The sequence below is a fragment of the Ostrea edulis genome, chromosome 10 (genome assembly GCF_947568905.1).
Source record: "Ostrea edulis chromosome 10, xbOstEdul1.1, whole genome shotgun sequence".
NCBI lineage: Eukaryota > Metazoa > Mollusca > Bivalvia > Ostreida > Ostreidae > Ostrea > Ostrea edulis.
Window position 1 is genome coordinate 14,382,037 of NC_079173.1, and position 6,630 is coordinate 14,388,666.

General features: G+C 35.4%; 1 long non-coding RNA gene across 1 annotated transcript; it reads right to left on the bottom strand.

Moving 5' to 3' along the window:
- Window positions 1-381: 381 nt before the first annotated feature.
- LOC125677142 (uncharacterized) lies at window positions 382-3,373 on the bottom strand. Its single transcript, XR_008799364.1, has 3 exons — window positions 3,333-3,373; window positions 3,052-3,178; window positions 382-1,353 (listed from the first exon to the last, which is right to left on the bottom strand). It is a non-coding gene; the product is annotated as an uncharacterized LOC125677142 (long non-coding RNA).
- Window positions 3,374-6,630: the final 3,257 nt, after the last annotated feature.

Consider the following 6,630-nt stretch of genomic DNA (forward strand, 5'->3'; position numbering starts at 1 on the left):
CACCTTTTAACCCCAAAACAGGCACATGAATGTGTATGAATATCTCATGAATTTTGGTAATTAAATCATTATTGTCTTGGAAGACAATAATTCGTCCTTATGTATTTCTATACACTAAAAGTGAAAATCTATTGTCGTTTTATTAAGTTTTCATGTTTTTGTACAAAATAAATATTATTATTAGGCATTAATATATATTCTTATTGAGAGATTTTGAATAAAAAGGTTGCCATCACTTTCACAGCTAATGCCCCTTTGACAAACTACATAGCATATCATAATTAACTTGCTGTTAATGAATATGTAACTCTTAAATTAGGTTAAGAGAATTTGATACCAAAGTGCAGAATATAATATTGTAAAATGTGCAAAGGTGCAGCCTTGAAATTTATTAAACATAACAATAATATGATTTCACAAAGTGTATTAATCAGTAATTGACAGTATCACTTATACCCTTCATAAATGTATTTTAACATAATGCATTTAGTACTACTGTGTGCTGGATTATTTTTCAACCCCATGTAAATAATGAATTACATTCAAGGGCAACAACTCTTCTAGACACATATTCTGTTCTGAACACATTCTCTTCCATAGTCATAAGATATACATCATCATTTAAACTAATGTGTTAACATGTGAATACCATAGGAAAAGATTTCACACACATATATCATAACCTATTATCCGATGTGGAGATGTACATGGACTCCAAAGTTTAGATATTGTATGTCTAAAAATATGTTCATTTGAAATATTAATAAGTACAAATGTACAATGTCAGCTACAATATGGGTTGAGGATTTTTTTCAAGTTTTTCATACCAAAATCATGATGGTATGTAAATCTATCCAAATACATAAGGGTCTTAATATAGTTTCCAGCACATCCATTCATATTCCTGGTCATCCTATCTCCAACAATCTAGACATTACTTAGTTCTCTCCATGCCAAAACACATAGGACCGAGACTCTCTCCAATTCACTCTGTTCTATTGCTACCATCTTGATCTCATTCAAGTTTCGCCATTCTGCAATCTTTCTTTCTGCTTCTACTGTTCCTCTCCAGGTTGTTTTCGGTCTCTTAAATGCCCTCTTCCCTTCTGGTGTCCAACCCAACGCCATCTCACTGTCATTGTCACCTCCCCTCCATAGCACGTGTCCTATATAGTTCCATCACCGTCTCCTCAGCTCATTGTTCATTGCATTGATGTCAGTCCTGGCTGCCACTTCCTGTTTTCCATAATTTTCTGCTACTTTATCCCCAGTATCCTCTGCAAGCATCTGATATGGTAAGCATCTATTGACTTTTCACCTATTCACCTTCCAAGACATGGACATGCAAAATTTCTGAAAAAATAAATGCAAATATACCCTATGATAAATTTTAAATACATGCGTCTTAAACAGTACAAGAGGCCAAAGAGCCACATCGCTCAACGGAGTCACCTTGGCCCTGCCATTGTACAGCTGTTGTGATTTTAAAAAGATTTCAGTCTTTATTCCTATGAGAAATGTTGATCCCATATTGTGGCCCCAGCCTACATGAGCCCCAAAGGATCACAACATGACTGAAAATGAATTCACATTACACAGAAATGTCTCAACACCAATATGATCGACAAGATCTTGCTGTTCTGGATAAGACCAAGGTCACAAGGTAATTAATCATGGTACATGCATGATACAAAAGATCTTGACATAAGAAATCTATAAACAAAATATGAAAGCTCTGTCTTAAATAGTTGAGATATTGAATAGGTTAGATTTTTATCAAAAGTAGGTCAAACTTCCAGGTCAAAGTCACAAGATCGAACACCGTTGCATCACATGAAAGAACTTTTCGTAAAAAATGTATATACAAAATATAAAAGCTCTAGCTTAAATAGTTCAAGAGATATTTTAAAAAAAGATTTTTCCTATATACTTGTATGTAAAACCTTTATCCCCTATTGTGGCCCACCCTACCCTCGGAGCCATGATTTTAACAAAATTGAATCTGCACTATGTCAGAGAGCTGTCATGTAAATTTGAACTTTTCTGGCCCAGTGGTTCTTACGGAAATTTTTAAATGCCCCCCCCCCCCCCTATTTTTACATTTTTGTAAGTAAGTAATTTTTATTTAAAGTCGGAACTATATACAGGTAACAATAAACATGAGCTAAGAGCTCTTTAACCGACTATATAGCATTAAAAAAACACAAAGCACTAATGATATATTGATCTTTATAATTAATATCATTACATGAGATTTCAATCTCCATTTAAGCTGCACTGCTGCACCAAACTTGCTTATTTTATCTGTAATTCCAAAGTTTAGCTTACATATGGCTTTGTCCTTAATTATAAATACATGCAATCAGAGAAAAACATTACTATTCTTTAAATTTAACGTATATTTATATGATATAACAAAACAAAATATTTTTTTTAAAGTATTGTAATTATTTTATAAGGCCTCAAACTTCCATAATTACTGCTATGCATGAATGCCAATTATTGGTAAATATCAAAACCAGTTGTTTCTAAAAATAGAAACATGTGAGGAAATTCCAAAGTACATTTTTCATATCATGTTGCACCCTAGATCATAAAAACAAATAACAAAATGGAAAGTTCTATATACCCTACTGGACGATTTTAGTGATTTTGCATGTTTTTCTCTGAGACATCCTCTTAATTGCATGCATAGACATAAAAACAGAAATTTGAAATAAAACAGGACGCATACATGTATACAGACATCACAAGTCATGCATATATATACACAGGGACTAGCTATATTAAGATTATCGCCCCTTTGAAGGGGGCATCGTCTTTCATTTCAACAAACTTGAATCCCCTTAACCCATGGATGATATATGCCAAGTTTGATTGAATTTGGCCCAGTGGTTCTGTTGAAGATGAAAATGTGAAAAGTTTACAGACAGATGGCAGATACAAAGTGATTAAAATAGCTTACTTGAGCTTTCAGCTCAGGTGAGCTAACAATATATCTTTTAAGATGTTTCAGCATATATATATCTTTTATTAATAATAACTTCTTACCCTGTCCCTTTTCTTTTCAGTGGAATGAAATCTGGGTTGCAAGATGGTAGATACATTTTTATCCATTCTTCAGCTTTCTGGAAATGTCATTTTGGAGTTTCAGACAGGCTTTGTTTCCTGAAATAAACTTTAATTTAAAAAAAAAAATGTTTAGAATTTCTGACTTCATTTTGAACTACATGTATTTGGAATAAGTAAATACTTGTAATGTTCAAGGGACATTATATGGAACGAGCACGCAGGATTTTAATATCATTTATATGTATATACTTAGCTGTTACCTTCCCATTGTATGTGTCATGGAAGGATGGTTGTATAGGACGTCATCTGCTGATTCACAATGGCCGTTTTTGTTTTTCCTTGATATTTCGAGTTGTACTCCCTTTTCATCTCAATTACATTGGTTTCCATCTCATGATCTGTCTGAATATTGAAACTGTTATAAGATTTCTCATATGAGTTAAAATGTAGATATTACGGGAGACTATTATTTTCATATAATTTTTCCATTTAACAAGCCTAAAAAATCTTGTATGCAGATGCTTTGTGTTACCACCATGGTTTTGACTTTCAATTCTTATTGAATCTAATCTGGGTAGATCTACAGTTCACACTTGCCTTTTATTAATTATATTGCATCAAAATTATTTGCCTGCATCATTAAAATTGCATGTGATGCACGTTATACTTATAAATTACACCTTCTTTCAAAAGTAACATAAAGTCAAATGTCATAGTAAAAAAAAGATAATATGGTAGATCCATGAAAGTAGGTTCAAAGTAGCTATAATCATCTCCATTATGATAGGATAAACTTCCTGAAGCTGGAATATTACAAAATTTTACTTATTAGATTTAGAGTTTGATACAATCTTAATAGATAAAAAACACCCTAGACATTTGTTCCTTACATTTATATTTCCTAGTACCTTAATTTGCTAATTAATACATGCAAAGGTAGCAGTATGTTTACTACATTCTTTGGTTGTGTGGCACTAGCATCTATTGTTTTCAAGATAAAAGATCTCCAACACCAGGGACTGAATCTTCAATTTATGCCATAAAGTAGTACATGTAGTTAGGAGAAACAAGTAATGTACAAATTCACTTAATTAAAGAAAAAGTAATTAGTTAGTATGATCTATCTCTGAATACGGTAGAGGTATAGCAGGGTTGGGCGGTTAAAACCGCCCCTGGTTTTAACCGTCCCGGTCAATGCTCCCCAAGTGGTCAATAATGGTCAATTGTGATTTAAACTGTCCATTTTCCTATTTTTGTACATTTCTTGCAAAGATAAAGATAAATTAAGTCTTTTCATTATATGGATCAATTGTTGATTAATATTTTTCATTAGATAATCAAATGTAATTTCATAAGTTTAATATATTTGGTTTGCTAAAACTGACCGAAATATCCTCAGTACCTACCAGAGGGTCACAGTTCTATAACATAGCTTGATTATTGGAGACAGACCTCTTAATACATGTACCTGGACATATTAAGAATAAAAGGTAGCTGGACATTACCTGAGCCCAGGAAAGAGTGGACAGGTGTTAATAAGCATAGGTTGGGACCAGAGATGACCAGTGTACCTGTTATTGTTATGAAAACATCACTAACCCACCCTCAAATGTTTATTCAACAGTATTCAACAGTTAAAATGAAGATTGATGAAACAATACTTATATATACTAAGGTAGTTCTTGTTAAATTAAGGAATTTGAACAGAAACTTTTACATCTCCCCAATATTCAACAGTCATTTGTACATTATTTATGTAATATTATGACTTATAAGTATATTATATATACCAAACAATTTTCAATTAACCAGTTTTAACCAGTATTGACCACCGGCCTCATATCGACCACTTTTTTTGCCAACCCTGCCCCGGGCATAGACATATAACAGATATGTTATCCGTTATAAGTCTATGTGAATACATACTGCAACTTTGCATTCTGAACAATTAAACATACACATTATATAATTATACAAGTCCATATTGCTCTTTTTCCAGCCAATTGTGCATTTACTAGTTCTGGTATACATACTATAACTGATGAATTTGATTACATCCCTCGGGCCCCACATTTTCCTCTTAACACTTTAGCTCCCCCCCCCCCCCCCCTGATGTTCACTCCCCCAAATCAATGTATACTTTCCGATTATTTGTGGGGGGTTGGACAAAAATACAATGATCATTTCGAAGTAATGGAATTGTGAAACCAGTAGGATAATTTGGTTCAGACAGTGAGTTTTGCATTTCATTCATGCATAGAATAGCCCTACTTCCCTGATCTCACCTCTGATATGTCCAGGGATCTATGTTTGCCCTACTTTCAGTTTTCTATTCTTCATGGGATTTATGTGATTAATCGTTGTACATTATTTTGACTGGTCTACATAACGGTAAGAAATAAATAAAGAAGTTTTTCCTTCAACGTATCCGCTTCGTTTGTTTATTTCCGTCATTGCGCACTAGCATTCCGGATAAATACTAATTACCGGATACGTCTCTTTCATTTCGCTCATTTCCGCGCGAGACCATGGGTTGTTTTCATCTGCCCGTGTAGCACATTCCATTTTTTACAGCACTGATATTCACGGGGAAAGCCTCAACTCCAACCGCATGGTGTGTTTTGTTGAGTCTCTCAGAAAAGGCTTTATTTCATTCCTCTTGAGAAAAAAAATAATCCTAAAGTGGAATGAAAATCGAATCAAATAAGGTGTTTTCTATTGAATAGACCTTATGAGCTGTTTTTACGGATGTGCATGGTCGAGAAATAAATTTTTAAAGAGGTCGGGAAAGAATATGAGGGCTCGACTCGACCTCTCTGACTGGTTCTAATTTGAATACCATGCGATGTAGCAAAATAAAATTAAGCTTAATGAATGCAGCGTCTCAGAATCTATCAGATAAAATCCACAATTCAAAGAAATTGAATGTCTAGAAAAAGAAAATGAGAAAAAACACTCTACTCGAAAGCACAAATTCGTCGTTTTAACGACTGCCATCTTGGCTTCGTCTCCGAAGCGAGGGGTGTTTTCGAGGAGGTCCGTGCTTTCCTGATATATATATATATATACCGGCGCGCTCGCCAGTTCGCTTCACTGGTGATCCAGCACTAATTTTAAGAAGATAGAAGATTTTTGAAGATAGAAGATAGAACAACAACAACAATGGCTGAAGAAAGAAGGCAACCAATCAACAATTTTCAGACCCTGCCTGGATTCCGGTACCGGCTGGTGGTGGTGGCCGAAGAACGGGTAGGGGAGAATTGGGTTGTTCGTGCCCAGAACGACCTGAGCACCTTCTCCCCTTTTGACAGCAATGGGGCCCGTGAGATCGTCAACCGGGTGCGGCGGGGATAGGAAGGGCTGGGCCGACGCCGCTGCACTGCCCGGATGTCTACGGGAACGAGACCTCGCCGACGGGCTCCACAGCCACCATCACCACCACCACCCTACTCCCCGGCGACGCCTGCACTGCCAGCACCAGCGATACCGTCCGTGCTTTCCTGATATATACCGGCGCTCTCGCCAGTTCGCTTCACTGGTGATCCAGGAACTATAAGA